The sequence below is a fragment of the Odocoileus virginianus genome, chromosome 8, assembly GCF_023699985.2.
Source record: "Odocoileus virginianus isolate 20LAN1187 ecotype Illinois chromosome 8, Ovbor_1.2, whole genome shotgun sequence".
Taxonomy (NCBI): Eukaryota; Metazoa; Chordata; class Mammalia; order Artiodactyla; family Cervidae; genus Odocoileus; species Odocoileus virginianus.
This window is the reverse complement of record NC_069681.1, coordinates 79,052,966-79,078,766: the sequence shown is the minus strand read 5'-3', so window position 1 is coordinate 79,078,766 and position 25,801 is coordinate 79,052,966. Positions and strand designations below refer to the sequence as shown.

The window sequence follows — 25,801 nt, the reverse complement described above, 5'->3', positions numbered from 1 at the left end:
GAGTCCCTTGGACTGCAAGGAGATCCAATCAGCCCATCCTAAAGGAAATCAGTCCTGAATATTCATTGGATGGACTGACGTCAAAGCTGAAACTCCAATACTTTGGCCACCTGATACAAAGAGCCGACTCACTGGAAAAGAGCCTGATGCTGGGAAAGATTGAGGACAGGAGGAGAAGGGGACGACAGAGGTTGAGGTGGTTGGATGGCCTCACTGACTCAGTGGAACCAACTCCAGGAGATAGTGAAGGACAGGGAAGCCTGGTGTGCCATCTAGTCCATGGGGTCACAAAGAGTCTGACATGACTGAGTGACTGAACACGTGTGCATGCATACTCTTATTGCATTCTGATTTACAGATGAGGAGGCTGAGGCCTATGAGCAATGAACTAAGGGCACAGAAAGACGAGGTATTTTCCCCAATTCATCCAGTAGCTAAATAAGAGGTTGATCATAATTTGATCCCATTAATCTAGTTCCAAAGTCTGTGTTCTTAGTTTCTATCAGTGTACTCTCTCACGTTTACAATTATGATGGAAAGATTTGGGACAAAGAGAAAGACAACTAGATGTCAAACACATCTGTATGTATGTAGCTGACAGTGTGAATTTAGTTTTCTTCAAAATTTCATGTTCCCAGATTTAAATAGAGGCCATGTAAATGCCAAAGTCTTTTTGTTTCAAAATCATCTCCCTTTCTCCTTTTCTTCCTCCTTTCTATCCCATCTCTCACTTCTCTCTTACAGTCTTCACACCACTTGAATACGTCCCACAAGTTTACAATATTAAACTCTAAAATTACGGCCATTGTCTAGTACAATAAGCACAATCCATTAGCAACTTTGGATATGAACACAGCCAATGTATTAAAAGAATCACTAAGCAGGTAATTTTTACTTTAAGAATGACACTCTCTCCTTTTGCCCTTAGGTTTCATTACCCTCTTTTGGATTTAGAAAAGTGAAGAAAACATTTAAAATCCTCTGAGTTGTCATTGCCTCCTGAAAAGAACTTTCCTTCTTCATATAACAAAGAGATATTTTTTTCTTATGTTTATCATTGTCCTCCTCCAGTAGAAAACAATTCCTGATTATTTTTAAGTCTAAAAATCCAAAAATTATCATAAAGAATATGAGAAGTGAAACTTCTATAGTGAATAGGAGATGGCAGCCTTCTTCAACCTAAGAACATAGTATGAGAAAAGCCAGCATGAGTGGAAACACCAAGTGCATGATGCAGGCTTGATCTTTCAGTGTTCAGCTTATTTAGCTAAAGTCACAGTCACATTCACCCACTGGTCTTTGCAGACACTCACAGTCTGGGTGGACTGTCAGGGATAAAGAGAAAAGAAACAGCTTTACTGTTTGTATCAGGAAGTTGCACATTACTGTTAGCTGAGAGAGAAAGTAAATTACTTTTAAATGCTGCTCCTCAAACGTCAACGGTGCAGGCTGAGACCTACCAGCCCCCACAGTGTCAGGGGCTGGTGCTGGGGACATTTGCAAACACTGACAGGGTGGGAGTACCTCATGGGAGGAGCAGGGCTAGAAATTTTCCCTCAGGATAACTAAAGAAAAAAAAAAAAAAAAAAACCAGAAGAGAGTGAAGCACAGCTAGTTTCCTGGTGGAGAATAATTGTAGCACCTTCTGTCACTCATTGCTAAAATAGTCCCGTTATGTAAATACATGTGGTTTGCTCCCATCAATAGTTGCTTGTCTCAGTTTTTCTTCTCCAAGTAGATTTGATATTTTCTAAACAGCAAGGATTGTAGCTTGTATTTTATTTCTTTTCTAGACACAACGCTGCTCCCTTTTGCCTGCTTTACCAGCCAGCACAGATAGGAATTCTCTTATCCCCACTTCCTCTCCTTACTCCCTAAACATGAGGACAGATAGACCTCATCAAGAATAGACAGATAACTACTCCCTGGGCGTTGTTTAGTGAATAGATTTTCAGACTTGTTCTCCTGGTACTTCAGCACACTTTTGTCATATCTCTAACTAGAAAAGTTAAAACTAAAATATGATTTCCAGAACTTAGCATGTGGCATGCATGCATGTACATGTGTGCACGCACACACACAGAGGAGGCAATAAAATCTTGAAATAATTCAACTCAATTTAAAGTTTTATTAAATCTTTAGTGCATGGAAGCTATTGTGCTAGGTGTTGTGAATAACAGAGAACTGAGTAAGACTCACCCGTAAGGATCTATTCTCTGGTAAAGGAGACAGACAGGGACATAAATAACTCTTAAGGGGAGACAGACTGTAATAAAAATGACCCAGAAGAATAAATAAAACATTATAAGAGTGTCAATTATATCCATAATCACAGAGGTATTAAACCACTAGAGCTAGAATTTAAGCTACATAAATAGTTTCAATTAGACCAGCCTTCTTTCCACACATTGATTTCAGCATAGCTCTGTGTATTGGGTGATCTTTACTTCAAAATCATCTCTTTGTAATACAGTTTTCTAAGTTGATTTCATGTCTTTCGGTCTTTCTTGCTAAATTAGCACTTCTCTTTGCAAATATATATATTTTTTGCTGTTAATTATTTGTTCTCCACGCCCCCTCCAGTACTGTCTCCTTCTATAGTCTTTTACCTATTTTCCTGTCCATTCTATTGTTCTCTTCTCTCCTGTCACCTTCGCCCGTATCTGCAATATTTCTCCAGACACAATGCTTTCTTTTCTTGTATTATTATCCTACTGGTAGGAGAATCAATTTTCTTTTGAAGGAAAAATATTGTCAGAGCGACAATAATTCCCCTCAAATAATCCCTTTAATTCTGGGTCATGCTGGATCTTGGAACAAGTGAATGTCTTTCTTTCTAACATGTCCATATTAACAAAACTATTGGTGTTTCTCTGAAGCATAAGCAGTTGAAAGAGGTAAGAGCACAGACATAAACTAACACTTTGATTCAGCACAAGGTTGGGATGTGGTGTGCATGTCCTCTCTGATGGGTGGTTGAGCCTCTTCTGGTGGGATAAACAGAGTGAATGTATGTCAGCCTCCACTGTTTCAGATGACGGTCTCTTGTATTTGTGTATTTGCCTAATACCTCGTTCATATTCAGTATCTCACTGAACCCCAGCCCCAGGACTGTGATTCAGTGTGGTCCTGCCTCATCCCTTTTTCATACACAAAAAAGAGGCTAAAGTCCAGTAACATTAAGTGATACTCTGCATGTCCCTGAGCAACTGGTATAGGAACCTGTTTGTTTTTTTCCAAATTCAGTGCTCTGCTTCAAAGCTAGCATCTCACCCCTGGTGCTAACATGCAGCACGTGAGGTGTCACATGACAGTTGGTTGACACTCACTAAAACTTGATCTTACAATCTAAACTGCTCATGATTTTAAAGAACCACTTAGGAATTAAATATAACTGTTTTTTTCCCATTTCCTCTTTTAAAACATGCTCTGCTGATTTCGATTAGGCGGAAAATATTGTAACTGTGGTTCAGCTTGTACTAGTGATGCTTCACCAACCAAGCATGAGATAGAAGTTCAAGAAACATCAGTGGAGAAAAGGGAGCTCTCCTCATTAGTAAAAGCAATTAGTGTGGCCCCAGCCGAGCAGCCAACTCGCCCAGGGGTGTTCTCGCGCACTGCCGGCGTCTGAGTGCAGTCTGTTAACTGGGCAAGCCACTCTTGGCAGGAAGCTAAATATTGTCATTGATTTTAATTGTTCTCTCCACTTTACAACTCCTGATTCACAGCCGATTGTGCTTAAGGAGAGTTTGTTCTCTGGAGAGAACTTCCACTGTGTCTGGTCCTCTGAGACAATCAAGGTAGTCTGCGTTTTGAAAAATCGAAGTATAGGACAAATGATTTCTGTAAATAGCAGAGCAAAACCTTCTGTGCTCAGTGACCATTTTTAGTGACTCGTGCCTACAGGGCGTCATAGGTGGACACAGTAATTAAACTGTTGAATCCAAGTCCCAGAGCAGAAAGCCCAGGGTAGGTGGGGAAGATCTGGAGGTTCCGTGAGAGCATAGATAGGATTCCCCCAGTCAGTGGGGACAAAGGAACTTACGCAGTCTGGAGGACTTCCAGCATCTCCTGGCCCTGGCAAAACCTCACCACTGCTTAGGAGAGGAAGGTTCTCTCAGCAACAACAGACACATTCCGTTTCTTTGTTTACTTATGAGTTCATTGTAAATGCATATGGGAATAAAAAGGGAGGGAAAATTATCATGTCTGCCATAAATCCAGTTCTCTGAGCAACTGGAACACAGTCTTTGCCATCCAGAACAACAGCAGTAGCTCCAGTTAGCCTGCATGAGCTCTGGTGACCGAGTGGCCACCCCAGTTGCTCAGAACTCAGCTCTCCTCTCCCTGATGGGTATTTTGTCTCTGCTAATGAATACATAACCTTTCTTTTTTCTAATTCTTGAATTCAGTTTCTACTTTATTTTTGCTTTTTTCCTGCTGCCATCTCCATGCAGCTATAGTGGATTGTTACCACTCTCTGACTGTTCAGCCTCTCACCACCGCCTCCTTCCTAATCACACCAAATGCTCCTCAGAAGGAATTCTCCATCATCCCATCCATCTATCTCTATCAATCTTGGTGAAGGCAAGGCCTCACTTCCACTGCAAAAATTAAGGGACCCTGAATTTCTCTCTTCCTTCTAGAACTCTTCTAGTTCTCAGAAAGAACTATCTTAGATTTTGCCAATATGATCATTTCTTCTAAAACTTCAAATCTTGAGTGAATGATGCAAGAATTTGAAAATGACAAGAGGGATTATTTATCTCAGCAACAGTAACATGTACAGAACATGGTGATTCTGTGCATGACCTTGGCTCCTGTTATTTTGCTGGCTTTCTGCATTTTCTGTACATCTCTCATACAGGCGACCCTCACAGATACTGCAGATTTGGGTCTGGATCATCACAATGAAGTGAATATCACAATAAATCAAGTCACATCAATTTTTCTTTTGTTTCCCAGTGCATATAAAAGTTATGTTTATACTGTAGTGCAGTCTGTTAGGTGTTCAATGGTATTATGTCTATAAAAACAATGTACACACTTTAATTTTAAAATTAGTGCTGTTGGGAAAATGCCTGATACAGGGTTGCCACACACCTTCAATTTGTAAAAAGAAAAAAAAAATTATTGCAAAGTACAATAAAATAAAGAGCAATAAAATGAGGTATGCTTGTATTTTTTGTGTTTCTTAGAGATTTCTTTCCAGTAAATTTCCTTTTCTTGTGAAATACTAGAATGTAAGCACTGGGATATTTTTCTGCTTGTTCAGTATAAGTATTTAGTACATCAAGCATTGTCTCACCCAGAGTGAGTGTTCAATGGCTATGTATTATATAAATAAATGAAACAATGGAATATCAATTACTGTTGCTTGCAACCAAGTTTCTACAATGCAATGTAGGAAGAGGAACTCAAGCAGAGCCCAGTGGTCATTCTGAATTAAGACGGACTGTGGAATTCAAGGACACTTATGTTCTTAGAATTTATGGGATGGAATATTGAAGGGAAGAAGGCTGTACACAGGGGAGACTACTGAGATCTGTAGGGATGTCCTTGAAGCTTTGAGCACAAGCTTATCTATGTATGCATGAGATGAATCTCTATAAGGTAGGAAAAAGAAGCCCCCAAAGCTATAGGTTGAATAATACCCCAAGTTAAAGCAGATACTTTTCCCCTTGCAGCCAGACTGGAGAGACCTCATACTACATGGGTAATTTGGTAAACTCCTTGGAAAGTTCTTGCCTTAGCAGTAGACTCACTTTTACCTAACATGAAGGCTGCTCTGGGTCCATCCTAACAAAGCTTGAAATAAAACCTTAAAATCATTACATTGACTTGCTGGTAACTTTACTTTCTGCCAGAAATAAAACATTGTTTAAATGAATACAACAAAATTCACTATAAAACAACAACATAAATTTCACAATGTCTAGCATTAAAAAATTATCAGGCATGAAAGAAAGTAGGAAAATATGACCTAGAAACAGTAGGAAAAAATAAGAAAATAAGGGAATGGTATAATTAGCAAATATGGTTTTAATACTGAAAATACTAATGACAAATGAAAAGTGAAAGTGAAAGTCACTCAGTCGTGTCTGACTTTGCGAATGCATGGACTATACAGGCCACGGAATTCTCCAGGCCAGAATACTGGAGTGGGTAGCCTTTTCCTTCTCCAGGGGATTTTCCCAACCCAGGGATCAAACCCAGATCTCCTGCATTGCAGGCGGATTCTTTACCAGCTGAGCTACCAGGGAAGCCCACGCATATAATTACAAATATATGCTCAATAATGTAAAGAAAAATGTGAATATGATGATGAGAAAAACTGAAGATTTTCGAAAGACCCACATGAAACTTTTAAAGATTTCGCTGAAGTATATAAACTGAAAAATGCACTAGAAGCAATTAAGAGCAGATTAGATATTGCAAAGAAATGATCAGTGGATCTGAAAATGAAGCAATAATCATCCAAGATGAAGCAGCACAGTGGCAAAAATGAAGAGACTTATTTCACTGTAAATCTGACAAATGTCCAAGTGGATGAGAGAGAGAGAAAGAGGGAGAAACATTTGAAGAGATGACAGGTAAAAACTTGCAAAATTTAGTGTAACTTATAAACCCATATTATGAAGAGTTTTATAAATTAAAAAAAAAAAGAAAAATCGCACCAAAGCACATTATTATCAAAGTTTTAAAAAGCACTGATTAAGAGAAAATATTTAAAGCAACCAGGAATACATAGTACTACATACAGAAAAATAAAGAAAAGTTTTACCAGCAGATTTCTCACCAGAAATTATGTTATCCCGACTATAGAGTAATGTCTTTTGAGTTGAAATACATTATTAAACTGACAGCTCTGCATCTAATAAAGATGACTTTGAAATGTAAGTGCTAAATCAAGTCCATTCTAGACAAACAAAAGATGAGATAATGTATTGCCAAAAGTCTTGCTTTGTAAGAAATGTAAAGCAAAAATGTTAAGCAAAGTTCTTAAGGCTGAAACAAAATGTTACTAGGTAGAAATCTAAATCAACATGATAAAAGGAAGAGCATCAGAAATAAAAACTAAACTCTGATGTTTCAGTTCAGTTCAGTTCAGTTCAGTCGCTTAGTCGTGTCTGTCTCTGCGACCCCATGAATCGCAGCATGCCAGGCCTTCCTGTCCATCACCAACTCCTGGAGTTTACCCAAACTCATCTGAGGTTTAACTCACACCATATACAAATATTAACTCAAAGTGGATCATAGTCCTAAATATAACAATTACAAATATCAAACATTTAGAAGAAAACATAGATTTTTGTTATCTTTCTTAGAATATTAAAAGTATAAACTATAAAACAAATAATTGATAAATTGGTCTTCATCAAAATTAAAACCTTTGCTTTTTTAAAGTAACTGTTAAGAAAAGGCAGAAGAGAAAATATTTTCAAACTTTATACCTGATAAAGGACTTGTATCCTAAATACACAAATATATCTTAAAATTCAATAATAATTTTTAAAAAACGACTGAACAAAAATGGGCAAACCCATTTGAGCACCAATAAAAAACCACATGAAAAGATATTCAACATCATTACTCATTCAGTTTAATTCAGTTCAGTAGCTCAGTCGTCTCCAACTCTTTGCGATCCCATGGACTACAGCACACCAGGCCTCCCTGTCCATCACGAACTCCCGGAGTTTACTCAAACCTATGTCCATTGAGTCGGTGATGCCATCCAACCATCTCATTCTCTGTCATCCCCTTCTCCTGCCCTCAATCTTTCCCAGTATCAGGGTCTTTTCAAATGAGTCAGCTCTTTGCATCAGTTGGCCAAAGTATTGGAGTTTCAGCTTCAACATCAGTCCTTCTAATGAACATTCAGGACTGATTTCCTTTAGGATGGACTGGTTAGATCTCTTTGCAGTCCAAGGGACTCTTAAGAGTCTTCTCCAACACCACAGTTCAAAAGCATCCATTCTTCAGTCTTCAGCTTGTTTATAGTCCAACTATCATATCCATACATGACTACTGGAAAAACCATTACTCATCAAGGCAATGCAAATTAAAACCCCAATGCGATAAAACTACATATTCATGAGAATAGGTAGAAATTTTTTTTAAATGGCAATGTCAAGTGCCGATGAAACACAATTAGAACTCCCATACCTTGTTAATGGAAATTAGAAATGGCATAACCACTCTAGAAATCAGGTTTAACAATTTCTTATAAAGTTAACCATATCCTTACTCAATGACCCAGCAAATTCAGTCCAGATATTTACCTGAGAGAAATGAAGACTTATGTCCACACAAGATTTGTACACTAATGTTCATAGCTTCTTCATTTATAACAATTCAAAATTGGAAACCAAGCCTTTTCTGGCAGTCCAGTGGTTAAGAATCTGCCTTGCAATGCAATGCAACGGGACACTGGTTCAATGCCTGGTCCGGGAAGATCCCGCATGCTGCAGGGCACCTAGGCCCATGGGCCACAACTACTGAGCCTGCGCTCTAGAGCCCCAACTACTGAGCCCATGTGCCTAGAGCCTGTGCTCCACAGCAAGAGAAGCTACCACAATGAGAAGCCCACATGTCAGATCTAGAGAGTAGCTCCCTCTCTTCACAACTGAAAAAGCCCCACGCACAGCAATGAAGACCCAGTGCAGTCAATAATCAATAAGTAAAAATAAATTTAAAAAGTTGGAAACCACCTAAATGTCCATCAATAATTGAATGTGTAAATAATTTATGGTGTATCCTTTCAGCAATAAAAAAGGAACAATCTATAGCTATGCAAAAATACACAAATGAATATTGAAATTATTATTTTGAGGAAAAGAAATCAAACACAAGGCTGTTTAATGCCTAATTGTTTCACTCAACATGATTATATATATGAACTATATATATATATTTATTTATTTATTATAATATATGGTGGTATTTTGTTATGGCAGCCCAAGAAACTAATACAGAAGACTCTATGTGTTTGTCAAAACTTGTGAAACTACACTTAAAATAGGGGATGATTATTGTTGAGGCACTCCAAATGCAGGTTGGAAAAGAATTTCCAGACAGCATTTCAGAAGGGCATGAGTTTATTAATAACAAAGAGCAGAGATAATATGGACATTGCAAGTGCAGTGGGTCACCCTCTTGACAGATACAGAGAAAGTCAATGCTTTCATGGGTTAGTAGACAATTTCTATAGCCTCAAGACAAAGAAAATTCCTGCTGAAAGGCTGGCATCAGGTGATTGCTTAGGGTGCTATAAGGGCATCTTTGACTAACTTGGAGTCAGGAAGGCTGTTAGTGATGATCAGGGTTGGGGGGAAATGGAGATTGGTGATGGTTACAAAGTGGTTCAGTCAGCTTCGGAGGTGACCTTGGTTCTGGACTCTGCTTCTGTGACCTTGGTACAAGGTCTCACACCTGTGGCCTTGGGGCAGGACTCAACGATTATTCTATATAAGTTGTATCTCAGTAGACCTGATTAAAAGCAAGGCCATAAAAGGATAGAGATGCTGGAATGAATCTGTAGTAAATGCCTAACTATATCCCCTAAGAAGTTCAAGACAAGCTTCTTTTTCCAAAAGCTTGAATTTGAGAACTGTTCTCTGTTGGCTGAGTGACATATGACTCCTAATTGCAGTGGGGAGAAGAAAGACAGTGGAAGGATTTGCAGGAGCAGAGGTTATGCAGTTGCCCCTTACTTTCTCCATGATTGGCAGCATAGTTGAGGGGGCAATTTGAGTCTTCTGACCTCCTAAGAATTTTGATGGTGGTTACTTGTTCATGGGATCCCTGGGGCATAGAGAGATGGCTAGCCCTCTAAGGCTTTCCCTGACTTGTCAAATAAGGTAACAAAGGTACATTCTTGAAATAAGCCACCCTAACAGAGATTAACAACCTCTCAATATACAAATTCAATCTTTAAACTGAATCAGAAGCTGGGTACCTCTCAACACGGACTTTGTGACCTCAAGGGTCATGTTGTAGCATATACTAGTACTTCATCCCTTTTAATGTCCAAATACTTTTCCACTGTATGCATATACCATATTTGATTGTTGGTTGATAGTTGGTTGACCATAGTTGATGGTCATATTGTTTGTGTTTACCTTTTGGCTATTATGATTAATCCTGCCATGGACATTTGTTAAGCAGCAGAAAGTAGTGACAGCAGTCATCATTTGACATAACTGGTGTTCCAATCCTTTCTTCCAAATGGAACCTCGACCTGCCTTTTGAAGTAATCTTCCATGTGTGTCTTCATTGAGAGAGACAGTAGCCAACTCCTGCTGCAAAGGCTTGGGGAGCCAGCCTGTGCAGTTCTGAACCCGGGCAGCCAGGGAGTGAGCATTTGATATAGGGTCAGTCCATGAGCCTGAGGTTTTGAATCTTGGAGCAAACCACTCAATCAATGATGTAAGAGATGGCTGTTAGTCACTTCACAGCTGCTGCAGCACATCTCAGAGACACTCGCTTCCTGCTGCTTGGCTCTTCTGGGGCTCTAGCTGTCTGTCTTCCAGAGATCTTTGGGTCTTGCCTGGTCTCTAGTCCCCAGTCAATCCTGGAAGCCCAGGATCCTTCCAATAAACCCTTTTTGCTTGGGAGATTCAGTTTTGTTTTGTTTTGTTTAAAGCTTTGTATGTATATTACTTTGTACAATACTCTGCTCTGCGTCATTTTCTTTATGGTTCTGTGTGCAAACGCTTTAAGAGGCAGGATATGATTGAGCTGGCCAGCCATCATCCTAGGATTGTCCAAGGAAGATTCAGGTGGGCAGATAAGACACGATATTCCAGAATTCAAACTAAATGCAAGTATAGACATTTTGTTTTACAGTCAAGGACCCAACCTAGTCCAACCCATTTCTTTGGAGAGTCTCACACCATCAAACACAATAACCTACAAGGACTTTTATGAGAAGGTGACTCATGAGTAAGTGCCAGGAGTCGTTATGGGAGGTCCCGCCCGTGACAAGGTCATGAAGAAAATACTGGGCAGGCAAGGCTGTCCAAGACCCCATCCATGACGAGGTCACGAGGAAAACCCTGACAGGCAAGGCAGTCTAGGATAAGGGACCCTCCAGGTTGGCCTCGGTCTCTACCCCACCCTGTATCCTCCCCCCCTTTTCTGCTGTTGTTCTTGTTCGCCCTGCTGCGGATTCTTGTGTTCCTGCCGAGAGCTCTCCTGCTCCTCTTTCACTGAATAAAGACCAACTTAAAACCCTAATTAATAAATCTCCTGGACGCTGGTACCCTATGAAGGGGCCAGGGATGAACAAAATGCTTCCATTCAAACATTTTGCTGGCATTCTGGCTTGTGTGATAAATATGTGCTCTCATTGCAAAAAATGCTCTTGATTGTTCTAAACATCCTAAGCACAGTATGCTAACAAAAGAAACTATTAAGCATAGGCCCCTTCACGGGGTGAGAAAAGCTCCACAAATATGATAGCCACAAATGTGCCTAATAGAAAATAGTTTAGATAGAGATTAGCTGGCGACTTCTTGCAGGTAGTTAACTTTTAGACTAAGAGCCTGTTTTGTGCCATATCTGCTGTTTCTGCAGTCCTTTGCATTTCTGTTCTGTAAAAATGTAATCCTATCCAGTTCCCATAGAGATGACGCTTATTAGAAAGAAAATAGATTAATTATAAGAAAAACAGGGTCGGCTACTGAAGTTGCTTAAGTCACACCAGGTGCAAGCCGTAAAATGTTAGCAAGCCTGAAGGCCAAATGATAAGAAAGACTCTTGTGAATGAAAAAGTATGTGGGTGACATCCTGTTTCTGTTGAAAGTCAAGTTGCTGTAATGTTTTGAGATGCCCTGTGTGTAAGCAATATGCACTTCCCCCAAAAAGATGTTGTTAAGGGTATAATGGGGCCATACAAAAATAAACTTCAGGCTTAGCCCCGAGCTTTGTCTCACTCTCTCTCTCACTCGCCGACGCCATTCATCCTGAGGGTTCCCCTGGATCCTGCTGGGGCTGGACCCCAGCAAGTAAGGATGCTTCATTGAGGGGCCTGGAACATCTCAGAAAGGGACAGTGTAAATAGCATATATTTCGTGTGGCTTCATCGGTGTAATACAGAAAGCTCCAAGGATTTATCTTTCTATGCAGTGAATTCCAGCTGTTATAAGACCCTCACATGGTGACCCTTGAGAGCTTTTGCAAATACACACAGGGAGAATCCCAGTTAAAGTTCGGTCCTCTCTTTCCTCAGCTCTTTAACCATTATGACTTGTCTGCAGTTTACAGAGCTCTGGTTCCAACCCAGGGGCTGTAGGTCACTGCTCCCTGATTTTTTTAGGGCAATGCACAAAGGTACAAATTGTATTCTCTGGCCTGAAAAGGAATTCATGGATTTTGAGAGGACAGCAAATGAGGTCATTGTGAACTAGGAGAACTTAGGTGTTGAGAAAAACAGGCTCACTGAATGTTAATTGCTGCCAGTGATTATTGCAACGTGTTGAGTATTTTGCTTTTTTCCCAAAGTGCGGGCTCAATGTGTGATGACAAATATTGGTGAAGCCCTTTTACTTTAATTGTGATTCTGGAGTCTAGACTCCCTTGCCTGCTGCTAGCTGCCATTCACCCTCATTACAGGTTTTGCAAATTAGACAGTCACTCTGTGGGTATCTACTATAAGGTGCACGAAGCAAATGCTGCTTGGGAAAGAATATATTATTAAACCTACGGGGTAAGCTGTTACAGGCACCGTGCCTCTAACCTGCTGTCTCCATCTCCTCTGCCTCCTGTGATGAACGCAGACTGCTCTGAACGTTAAAAACAGAGAAACTGAAATCCAATATTCATATCTCAGCATAACAGGAATAAAATGCTCATAGGCAATTTGTCAGTGTTTATTAACTGTGACCTAGAAAAATGCAGCAGTGGCAGTGTCTTCTCACATGTGTGTGACAGGATGGGATTTTTTCCCCCACCCTCTTCTTTTCTAATCCCACCCCTGTCTGTCTGGTAACAGAGCAAAAGTGAACCTGCCAGCATGATGATGCTGAGGAAGTTGGTCAATGTCAATGGGGAGAAATCCTCTTGCTATGTTTTCTTGGGGAAAAACTAAAGATTGCCCCTGCCAGCAAGTCCTGGGCCCTGAGGAGACCAACCCAACAGATCCCTGTAGGAAACTGGGAAGAACTGGTTAGCAGATAATTAGGGCCCTGAAAGCAGAACAGCTTAAACGACCGAGAGCACTGCCAATGGAGAAGAAAGAAGAGCAGAGAAGACACCAGAGCGCCTTCTGGGGTGACTGTGTGGGCTTCCAGGTGACTCCACCCAAAACCAACAGCAAAACGAAACAACCACCCACAAGGTCATTTTACCCCTCCTTCTGTGCTTCCTATGTGTCACTGAGGGTTTGCTTTCAGTAAAAGAGGGTATTTGCATGGTTTCAAGACAGCATGCACTTCCCTCGTGGCTCAAGTGGTAAAGAGTCTGCCTGCAACACAGGGAGACCCAGGTTCAATACCCAGGTCTGAAAGATCCCCTGGAAAAGGGAATGGCTACCCACTCCAGTATTCTTACCTGGAGAATCCCACGCTCAAAGGAGCCTGGCAGGCTACAAGGCCATTGGGTTGCAAAGTGTCAAACAGGACTGAGCGATTAAGACGTTCACTTTCAAGACATTATGGGAATAATTAACGGGTGACCTGCGTTATGTCATGTTTTGTCAATATCCTATTAGGGAATCTGAATACAATTTATATTGTAACAGAGCCCTGGGAGAGCAGCACAGAACCCCTGTTCTTGCTAGTTCTTTCATGTTGCAAAGAATGTAGGCAAGGCACCATTGGGTTACCTCTCAGTGAGTGGAGATGCCATGAATTAAAAGAGGAAAGGATGCACCCTCAGAAGTTGCCCAGGCAGGCAGCCCAGAGAACTGGAACACCGCTTATCATCATCCAGGATACAGCTGGGGCTCAAAAGGTTAAATCGTCTTTCTGTGTCCCCACTGCAACTCCTGTAGTTCTTTCCTCAGAAGGGACTTTTGTTGCTTTTTTCTAGAGCCACATGGAGATGCTGCAACTTTTTAGTTTCCACTGCTTATGCTGCTCCTGACTTTGGTGGAGTAAGTGGAGTGGTGAGAGCAGATTCAGAATATATGACAACAGTGTGTATGTGTGCTCAGTTGCTCAGTCATGTCTGACTTTTGCAACCCCATGGACTGTAGCCTGCCAGGTTCCTCTATCCATGGAATTTTCCAGGCAAGAACACTGGAGTGGGTTGCCATTTCCTCCTCCAGGGGATCTTCCTGACTCATGGATCCAACCCACGTCTCCTGTGTCTCCTGCACTGGCAGGTGGATTCTTTACTACTGAGCCACCCGGGTAGCCCACATAACAGCAGTACTTCTATAAAAGCTGATGAACGAACTTACGTAGAGGTTGAGGAAGGGAGGATGCAGACAGGCGTCCTTCCTGCTCCCCTGCCCGCCTGGTCTGGCCTCTCTCCTCTCTCCCTGCCCTCTCTCCTCTGCCTCACTCAATATTGCACACAGAACCCATCCTGAACCTGATGTCAAAGTCAGGGACTTATTTGACTTTTTCCTAAAAAAATCACACCCACAAAGAAAACATCAAGCCATTTCATTTAATTCTCATAAAACTCAGTTAATTAGATATAATTATAATTTCATATCACGAATTAGGAAAATGAAACTGAGCAAGATTAAGTAATTTGTCCAAGATCATAGGATGGAGAGTTGCAGAATGAAATTCAGAATTTCAAAGTCAACTCTGATACACTGATCGTTGTTGTTGATTAGTCACTAAGTCTTGTCCGACTCCTGGGGATCCCATGGACTTTCATCTGCCAGGGTCCTCTATCCATGGGATTTCCCAGCCAAGAATACTAGAGTGGGTAGCCATTTCCTTCTCCAGGGGATCTTCCCAATCCAGGGATCTAAACTGTGTCTCTTGCGTCTCCTCTATTAGCAGGTGGAATCTTTACCACTGCTCTACCCAGAAAGCCCACATATTAGGTATAAAGGATATTACAAAGTATGTGTGTATATGTAATTTTAGCCTGTGTCTGCACTGCATGAAGCAATCATAGATTTTTTTCCACAATTGTTTGTAGACTTCTTAGTTTAGTGAAAAGGATCAAACATGTTACAATATAGCTCTAGAAGCTCAAACATGAAATTAGATTTTTTTCATCTTTTTTGTAAGCACATGAAGTGAAAGTGTTAGTCACTCAGTCGTGTCTGATTCTTTGTGACCTCATGGACAATAGCATACCACCAGACTCCTCTGTCCATGGGATTTCCCCGGCAAGAATACTGGAGTGGGTTGCCATTTCCTTCTCCAGGGGACCTTCCCAACCCCGCTGTTAAACCTGGGTCTCCCTCATTGCAGGCTGACCCTTCACAGCCTGAGCCACCAGGGAAGCCCTATATGCAAGCATATATATGCAGCATCTAACACGACATGGGCACTGTGCCAGGCTCAGAGGATGCACGCGTGAAGCCTGTGTAGTTCTTGTCCTCAAATGTCATCCATCAAAGGGACAGGTGAGTCTGACTCAGCTTTCACTTCTCAGAGCAGTGGTCAAGAACCCTAAATGGAGTTGGCTGCCATAGTTGTACCCATCACTGATATGGGTATTATATTAGGACTCAGCACTTTATATCCATTCTGAGCCCTATTCTTTGCTCTGTTGTGTCCCTTGGAGATACAGCAGAAAGAGTTGTTTGGGGGGATGTTCTTTGAATCAATTTATTCAAGAAGCCAGGACCAACAGGCGAGCCCATCTCAGAACTGAAAATAGGGGCATTAATTCAGAAGGAATGAGGAGAAAGAGAATGTAGGAATGTGTTTTTTTTTTTTTCTTTTCTGTTTATATGCAGGGATAATAACAGAATAGGTCAAGACTTAAAATGTGTCTGAAAGATCTGAGTGCATCTTCACGCATGAGTTTAACATAACAGCCACATGTATGACTGTCCTGTTTTCATTTAAATAATTTAGAATTTCAAAGACAAAAATATCAATTTGTCTAAATAAAGAGGAGTGGGAAGATTTGACATATGCTTGTCTTTGGAATTATTCAAGATAAAAACTGAAGTCAGAGATCTCAACCATAAATAGGTGACAGGTCAGAGCAGTAAATATTGCTTTAAGAATCCAAGTGCCCCACTTAATACAATCTCAGGCTTTGAAATCAGCCCTGGCTTCCAAAAATTGGGCTTTAAACTCTGGTAAGGTATTCAGAGCTCAAAAGTCATTTCTATCCTGTAGGGCTCTTCTAAAGATTAAAGGTAATTTTCACAATCACGTACCACACAGTCATGCTCAATAAATGATGTTGATCATGATTTTAATATTATATTAAGAACCAAGTTTAGGAGTTCTGTAAACTCCCATATGCCTCCCATTTCAACCTTCATGGTCCCAACTGTTTAATTTATTTAGCCTATTCCCGCAAAGCAATGCCAGTACGTATACTTTTTTCTCATATTTACTGGAGATGAAATTCAGCACACTGACCATTTGTCTCTTTATGAGTGACATCTTTGCCATCAACTTCTGTTTCAAATCTGAATCATTTGCATTTCCAATCATAGAATATTTGAAAAGACATTCTTAGGGTGTTTGGATTTCCTATACCTAGTGTGATTTATATTTTCTTCTTTAAATCTCTGAAATGTTTAAATGAAAAGGGGAAGGTCATGTTTGCAGGTTTTAAGTTAAATGTTTGTCAGGCTCCTACAAAGAGGAATAAAGGGTATTAGCCCTTGGGAATTTCTAGTTGGATTTCCTAGGGAGTCATAGCCCCACCCTGTTGTTTCTACAAAGTGGCTTACTTGCAATCTGCTCCTATATCTCTACTGAAATAACTAACAGAGGCCATTAGAAATTCATGGAAAAACTGTGCCTTAAATTTGTTCCCCTGTGAATTTAATTTTAGAAATTAATGAGCTTTGCTGATACATTTTCCTAGTAAATTAGTGAAAAATTATGTAATTCTATTTAGCTAAGTCAGGGATTCTGAGCTCCAACCTAACAGGGCATCTCTCTGCACCTGGCATATGCTGAAGACCAACCTCTGTTTTCCTTTGGGAGCTTCTCGGTATAACTGGCCTCCTAAATGTGATTTGGGGCTGGGGCGGGGTTGATGAGTTTCTCATTGAGAGAATGGGAGTTAGGGAACAATGGTCTAATGGGGAATTGTGCCTTTGAAAGGGCCCCTCACTTTGCGATGAGAATGAGGTAGGTGTGGTAACAGGGGCTGGGAAGTCCTGTTTTTGTTTATTTGTATCTGAGGAAATGAATCAGTGTGAAAGATTCTCAGGCAATTAATTAATAATAATTATACCGAAGCACAGAACAGTGGAAACTTCTGTAAGAAGGACTGTGCTTCTAAGTGAACTGACTGCCCCCACTTAATTCTATCTCTTTTTTTAGTCCAGAGGAATTGTGGTGCTGCTGAATGAGTGGGACTGATTTTCCTGAAGATTCCTAAGGCTCTTCTGCTAGCCTGGAGGCTAGGCTCTTGGTGCTCTGGAGGCTGATGGACACTGAGGGCTAGCCGCCAGGCCAACTCACAGCATAATTTTAAAGAGCTGTGTGTGACTCCTCTGTTCCTATGTTGAGCACCTATACCACCCAGCTGTGTTATTGCCTATAATCCTCATGACAACCTTATGGGTTATGATCACCCTGGAGCATAAATACTGTATCCAAGATCATATGTCCAGAGTACAGGGGATCTAGAATATGACTCTAGTATGTCTACTGAGAAAGAAAACTGATTTGGGATTGTATTTACTTGGGAGTAACCATATTTGTTTTTTAAAAAACAAAGATAACCAATTGTAAAATCCATAAATGAATTAACTGTTTCTTGAGACTCAAGATTAGATTAAAATAACAACAATCCAGCACTCAGTGTTAAAAAGGAGGGTGGGAAACATTATTAAAAACCCAAGGTGACTAGAGATGTTTCTACTTTCCTAGGGAAGGATAGCATATTTTGTATCAGAAGAGAAATGAATCCTTATATTGCTCTCTTCTGCCTCAGTGTTGATGGTCTGTTGTTAGCATAGCACACTGTGAGGCTTAAATATTCAAAGGACAAAAGACTACTTTCCTTGTAGGATATGAGAAACTTATATACTCAGATTAATACTTGGCAGAGTAGTCTCTTATCTTTTTAGATTTAGGATATAAGGGGAGAGAATTGGAGGAAGAAAAATATGAAGAAGGAGGAGGGGGAGGGGAAGAGGAGGTGGGGAGGGGAGAGACCTGACTAATATGTCCTCAGCCTTTTGAGGTAGAGCTCATTTTGTGTAAAGGGCCAAGAAATATTTTTTTAAATGGGAAGACTAATAATCAATTTCAATTTCTTGCATTTCTGTAGCACAAACCACATTTGCATCCTAAATCTCTAGTAAAATCTGCTGCACTCAAAGTATCTTGAGTGAGTACTTCTTTGGTGGAAACAACGAGAGGGCTGATCTCTCTGGCTGCACTGGCATAAAGAGGGAAAAGGGGAAAGCTACAGGATGCCAAGTGTGAGTGAGTCCCAGTGGCCCGAAGGCCAGGAGGTCACAGAGAGCGGACGCCCTCTGGAGGGGCTGCAGGTCCTCCTGGGTTCACAGGGCAGCGTCATGGGACAGGGAAAGGATGCAGGAGTTTTGGATGCCACTCAGTCCCCTCCCATTTGCTTAGTCAAGCTTAGTAAAACATTTTTGAGAACTGGGGTAAGTCTGTACATATAATAAGGAGGTAAAAAAATTCTGATGGGTGGGCTCATTTTTTTCAGAAAGTTGAAATAAAACCTAAAACAGTCTTTTATTTTTTTAATATTGTATTCTTTAACTTTAAAAAAAATTAAATTAAGTTTAGGACCTATTCAAGTCACTGGTGATATGTAATATAGATTTATTGAATATTGTAATAGAGTATTCCATGAACTTTTAACTACATTAAGTGTGAGCCCAAGTTCTAAGCTAAGTTCTAAGACTCCCAGCTGCAGAAAACCATTTTTGTAACAATGTCCAGGGTGACTAAGGTTTTTTCAGTGTATAAAATACCCTCCTTAGAAGGAAATGGGAAAGAAAGAAACTGGGAAGGAGAATAGAAAAGATGCCATCACATCCTGCGTCTTCCACACCTGCTCACCCAGTGCAGGTGAGCCACAAAAAGTGCTCGATTCATTTCCCCCTGAGCCTCCACCCCTAGTTGTTGCTATTCATTTGCTCAGTCATGTCCGACTCTTTGTCACCCCATGGATTGCAGCATGCCAGGTTTTCCTGTCCTTTATTATCTCCAGAAGTTTGCTCAAACCCATGTCCATTGAGTCAGCGATGCCCTCCAACCATCTATTCCTCTGCCATCCCTTTCTCCTGCCTTCAATCTTTCCCAGCACAGGGTCTTTCCCAATGAGCCAGCTCTTTGCATCAGGTGGTCAAAGGAAAATTTCTAAATATCTAGAGAAGAGTAAACTCCAGGTGAAAGAAACAGTAGTCAGTCTACCTGATAAGGAAGAGAATGTTGCCAGTCAGGATGTGATCTGGCTGTTTGGTCATTTCTGATCAAATGAAGCCCAGGACAAGGTAGCATGCACCCATCAGTGACAGTAAATCCAGGGGGGGTTGTCTCCCTGAACAAAGCCAAGACCTGTCATGGTGGAGAAAGGGTATGCATCCCCAACAGGGTTTTGGCACAGGTTCCGGTACCTCTGTTAGCCCACCCCATGATAAACTGGACAAGATGCTTTGGAATTGTTAACCCTTTGAAAACACAGACTCTTTTACCCATATTTTTGTCTCTAGACCCTCTCTAGGTGGTGGCAATGGGAGATCCCTTAACGATTGTTTTATAATGACAGCAGGCATTTATTAAGATAGTTTATTATGCGGAGTTACATGCTTTATGTCGAAGAATGTCAGTTAAGTCTCAACAAAATGTTGTGAAATAGATTGTCTAAATCCCATTTACAGATAAGAAAAAAAAGAGGCTCAAATAAATTAAGAAAATTTCCCCAAGGTCATAGAACTTTCAAATACTGAAAAAGTCAGGATGGGAATGCATGCAGTCTGACTTCTCTCTAATTGCTGAATGTAATTGACTAGGATAGACATGATATAAATCAAGAGATGAGCAGGGATAAATCTATATTCCTGGCGTCTCCTACTTCTTGAAGGTCTGCTCCCCCCACCATTGCTCTCTACCAGCCTGCTCTATACCACTTTCCCATCCCAAGTCTCCCTGACCTTGAGTATTTTATCAAGTAGGATAGTGTTCAGTTCATTGCCTTCTCTTTTATGTTGCACATTTGATATAGTGACTTGCAACTTGGTCCTTAACATGCTAGGCACAGGCTGTTAAAATGGAGTTCTAATAAAATGAAAGCAGAGATCAAAGCTGGAAATAGCTTACATTTATTTGGATTTCACCAGGGGAACACTAGCTCTTTATGACATTTGAAAGATAATGCTTTTATGATCTTTATATAATAGGTTTACCAAAGGACTCTGTCTTATTTAAATTCCAGTGATCCTAAAGAGAAAATTTGATTCGTGCATCTTTAGTTATCCTGCAGCTGATGGACTTGAATCATTCATGGCTTAAATTTTTTTTCATTACAAATGAAATATAGCTCAAGTATATAAGAAAAATCTGGAAGTCTGTCCTATAGGTTACTATTTAAATGGCGGTGTACAGTAACATCACCAACTCGATAGAGATAAATTTGAGCAAGCTCCAGGAGTTGGTGATGGACAGGGAAGCCTGGCGCACTGCAGTCCATGGGGTCAGAAAGAGTCGGACACGATGCAGTGACTGAACTGAACTGAACTGTACAGTAACTGGCTAGTTTATAAGCAAATGCTCTTTCCACGCCATAGTGTGAGTGATTTGATTATTTTTTCAATTATGATTGGATATTCCAACATAACTAACAAGAGTAACAGGCAGCCTAAATTAAGTACTTTACTTTTTGAAGTAGTTAATTCTTTGAATTATTTCAGTGGAATTAAAATAACAAGAAAAAAAAAAACACGTTGACGACTCAAACAGTAAAAACTGCCTATGTTTGCCCCACATAGTACAAAACAGGAATGAATAGGTAAAAGGCAGAAGTAAAAGAAGCCCTCTCAAGATGAGATGTCCGAGTGGAATGCTTAGCCTCTCAGCAGTTAATCAAAGCTCTCACTCTCATTAAACACACCCAAGAGGCATTCGTTATTCTTGTTAATGATCTAGTGTTAATTCAAGTGTACCAGCCTTCCAGGGAGGATAGAGATCGCGGAAGCTTTAGACAAAGAACCGAGGCGACACACAGTTCGTGGTGCTTCGTGTATCTGAAATTGTAGGACATGAAGGGGAAAGTTTGAAATCTGTGTCAGAGCTGACACAACTGTTTACTCTGCTGTGTCGGAGATGCCCACCTTCATGTCTGACTGACACGGCAGAACCGCAGGGAGCAACTGCCCACAGGCCCCTCAGGCCCGTGCTTTGCAGACGGTGTTGCACAGACCCCTGGGTCATGTTTGAGGGCTGTTTATTGACCCGAGTCAATAACCCACCCTGGGACTCAGGGTAGGTCCCTAAGACCATCTGAGGTCTCCTCCGGATGGAGGATGCTCAAGAGAGATGAGGTATCAGAGCCATGGCACTAACTAGCTTCTATCAGAGCAGTCCATTTCACTTGTTTTTGAATGTATTCCATTAATAGTTTCATTTTTAAAAATTCTAATACTAAAATGTATAAGAATAGTGTGTCTGGCTCTTTAAAAAATGTCTTTCAGGCCTCAGCTTTATTATCCCCTGTTCAGAGAGACGTTTTCTGACCCTCTACCCACCCAAGATGGCCTTACCTTAGAATTCTCTTTATTACTTTCCTATACTTTACTACAGGGGTTCCCCTGGTGGTTCAGATGGTAAAGAATCTGCCTGCAATGTGGGAGACCTGGGTTCGATCACTGTGTTGGGAAGATCCCCTGGAGAAGGGCATGGCAACCCACTCCAGTATTCTCGCCTGGAGAATCCCATGGACAGAGGAGCCTGGTGGGCTGCGTCCACGGGGCTCAGAGTCAGACACGACTGAACCACTGAGCACAGCACACACACTTTACTGCAAGCTTAATTGTCTGGGGCTGGTGTTTTTTTGCCCACTGTTTAATTGTCTGTCTCCTTTGCAGAATGGCAGGTCTGTTAGCGCAGTGTTTCTTAACCATCTTGATATTAGCTATATCCTTGTACTTTCTGTGTTGCCTGACACATAGTAAATGCTCAATAAATATGCCATGAAGAACTGAATGAAGCACTAAGTGTATGATGAAAAGCGATAATAACTACGCACCGCAGGACCAGGCATACTTGATTATGTCTGGAGGAACAGAATGCGGGATTCTCTTCTCCCCACAGATCTATCTGCACACAGAGACGAGAGAGCATCCTAGGTAAGACCCAGTGTACAGAGAAAATGAAGTTAAAGTACTGAGGTTTGGTTCAGTTCCTGCCCATTCGCACACTTGGTCCTCAGCTTCTAGGTCTTCTCTCTATAAGATTTCAGATGTGTGCACACACATGTGCCACTTGGAACTACACTTTTGAGACAGCCAAACCAAAGTATTTTATTCAGTGACAGTGCAGCCTGAGATCAAAATATTATCAGATAAGGAATAAGGAGAACAAATGCTAGAGGCTGAGAAAATATATTTGTTAGCAACCAATGAACTTGGCTGTCTGCCGGCTGGAGTAGCAGCTCTGGTTTCATGTTGAAACAGGTCAAGGCGAGATAAAGGGAGTGAGAGTCTTCTCCCGGGGCTCCCAGACCCTTCTTGCTGTCTCCAATGAGCACACAGACTCAGAATGGGAACAGACCCCCAAACGTCTCTGGTCCTCCTGATTCTGTGTGGAATCTTATGATCCTTATTTTACAGGCACTGACAGTGGGCTTGACAGAAACAAATGGGGGTAAACAGATGCTAATTTATGAACTTACAAGTGACATTACTACCTGAGAGACAACCCTGCCAATTCAGGCTGGACTCTAAAGTATTTTACTCTGACAGTGGGTTTTTTTTTTTCCCTTTAATTAAAAAATTAAAAAAAAGGATTTTTTTTTCTTTTACCAAATGTGTACCACTCTGCCCTTTTTTTTCTGCAAGAATTGTTCCTTTGCTACCATTATTCTCTCCAATTCACTTAGTCTTTTTAGTTCTTTGAGCAGCTCCAAGTAATCAAATAATCTATCCTACCAGGAAAGATGAGTGGAAACTGACCTTGAAGTTTGATTAATTTCCAAACTAACCATGAAGGATTTAAAAAAAATCAAGGACCTAAATTAACCTATGGGAAACCAAATGGTGCTTCTCAAATCCCATCAGTGAATGAGCGTTATGAATAATTGATCACCTATATGGTTAATTATTCCCAAGTGAATGGTGTCTAACTGCAGAGTTTACATAAAGCATCCAATTAGAGTGTATAAGTTTGGTGGATGGGTTGGTAAGCAATAACTTGTCAAAGGCAAACAGAGCTCCCATCCCTCCCTCACCATGAGGCCACGTAGTGGCATCAAAGTGCAAGTACTGAGAGATAGGACTCTGACTTCAATTTGTTAAAGCAGAACAAAAAATAACCCGCCACCACCCATGAACCAAGAGGCCGAGTATTGAATATAGTGAATAATTTAGAAATAGTAAGAAATGGAAGTAAGAATAGGATACTAAATAAAGATTTTACATAAAGAAATGGAAAATACATCTAATGATATGAGTAGCTTGTAAAATGCCCTATGGGAAATGGCTCCTCTGTATTTTCTTTCCTTGCTGACTTTTCAAGGTAAAAGATATTATCTTACTACAAAGAAAAAATGGACACAATTTGAAACACGAGAATAAAAAATGTGAAGATTATAAAACTCAGTCTGAGTTATGATGACACTGGAAAGCTGGATAATTCTCTGGCTGGACCTCTGATGTCCAAACCCTTTCCCATGATTTTTGGGAATTCCCAGAGCTCATGTCCTCACAGTCTTTCCACCTCCAGATCCTATGCACACATATTGTGTTCTTGTGTCATCTCATGCGACACTCAGTTCTTTGGCTGTTTTCACACACCCAAAAATATTCTCATATTAATGACTTCATGAGTTTGGTTGATATTAACACAGCTAATATCCAGCTTTTCTCAGACTCCAATTACTTTTCCAAGTCCCTTTTCGGTCTCACTTTCTCTATTCTTGCTGTTCCTTTAGGATTAAAAATGAGAAAATGCCTCATGAGATGAGTTTAGTAATCATTCTTTATAACAAGTTATCATGAGTATTTAAATAAGATAAAATAGAATATAAAGTAATATAAAATAACTATGCTTTCCTTAAGAGGAATTTCCTTAAGAGTCCCTTGGACATCAAGGAGATCAAACCAGTCAATCCTAAAGGAAATCAATCCTGAATATTCACTGGAAGAATTCATGCTCAAGCTCCAATCCTTTGGCCACCTGATGCAAAGAACTGACTAATTTGAAAAGACCCTGATGCTGGGAAAGATTGAAAGCAGGAAGAGAAGGGGATGACAGAGGATGAGATGGTTGGATGGCATCACTGACTCAATGGACATGAGTTTGAGCAAGCTCTGGGAGATAGAGGACAGTGAAGCCTGGTGTGCTGTATTTCATGGGGTCGCAAGGAGTTGAACACAACTTTGTGACTGAACAAGAGAAATTAAAAAATCCTTTCCTCCTCGTGATAATAATTACACAAAATATATCCCAATGTTATATAAAGTTTATACAATGAGCTTGTTATAAATTACTTTTTATAAAACTCAAATTAATTTTTGCATCCTTTTAGACATTCCTTAAAAGCACTTCTATTAATTCATTCATCCAATGAACAAGAATATAGAAAATAGTAGTTATTGTCCATTTCCCTCTTCTTGTGTCTATAACTATCACAAATATATCAGAGTGTCCATTTTCCTGGACACTGAAAAATATTTGAAAACATTTTGAAAATCAAAGATGAAAATTATAGCATGCTTTCAATGGGTATATCTTCGGGTCCTAGTGAGACAGAACATTTGAATTATATGCTGTTATCTCTGTTTCTGCCTCTAAAAATTGCCTGTCCTTGTGCTTTACTCATTTTAATTGAGTTTTCACATGTTTCCTGTTGATTTACAATAATTTTAACCAATAAATATCATTTATCTTTCCAGATTTTCTGTTTATTATTTAGTTTTTAATGCTGATTTTATTTCTTTTGAGTTGCTTCCTATAATGATAAGCAGAAGACCTTTTTATCCCCAAACTGTGCCAATGTTTAGCCACATTTACCCCAGTAGTTTCATTTAATCCATGAGATTATATATTTCTGTATTATTTAATTAAAAATAAAATTAAAACAAATATGCTCATTGTATCCTGTGCTCTTTCTCAAAATGTTAAGCAGATGTTGATTTATAGTGATTTATTTTATAGGCTAACCAGACAAGAAGAGCAGATATTGTTACAGTATTTGGAGACTGTTAGAAATGTTTTATTTCTCTCCATTTATTCATGGATTTCTTTATGTCTTACAGGAAAATTGTATAAAATTTTGTGTATAATTTTTTGCACAAAAATTTTTGCATAAAGTCACTATAAATCTTTTTTGTGTAAAATCATTATAAATCTTGCATATTATCTTTAAGTTTATTCTGACCTCTTTATATCTCTATTGTTATTGTTAAGGGTCTCTTTTCCCCACAATGTTTTCTAACAAGTTGCTTATTATAGAAAATTTATTCATGCATAATTAGAGCTCTTTTAACTTCTAA

General features: G+C 40.1%; 2 long non-coding RNA genes across 20 annotated transcripts in view; one reads left to right on the top strand and one right to left on the bottom strand.

Annotated features, from left to right (window-relative positions):
- LOC110152184 (uncharacterized) overlaps positions 1-25,801 on the bottom strand; it is an 82,923-nt gene that overhangs the window by 31,759 nt on the left and 25,363 nt on the right. The window lies entirely within an intron of this gene.
- The window catches only part of LOC110127127 (uncharacterized), a 603,755-nt gene that overhangs the window by 552,667 nt on the left and 25,287 nt on the right, over positions 1-25,801 (top strand). Inside the window, exon 9 of one of the 19 annotated variants that reach the window (XR_011489158.1) lies at positions 15,384-15,538. The exons of the other annotated variants lie outside the window; for them this stretch is intronic. This is a non-coding gene — a long non-coding RNA (uncharacterized lncRNA). The remainder of the gene's footprint in view (positions 1-15,383; positions 15,539-25,801) is intronic. 19 annotated transcript variants of the gene reach the window in all.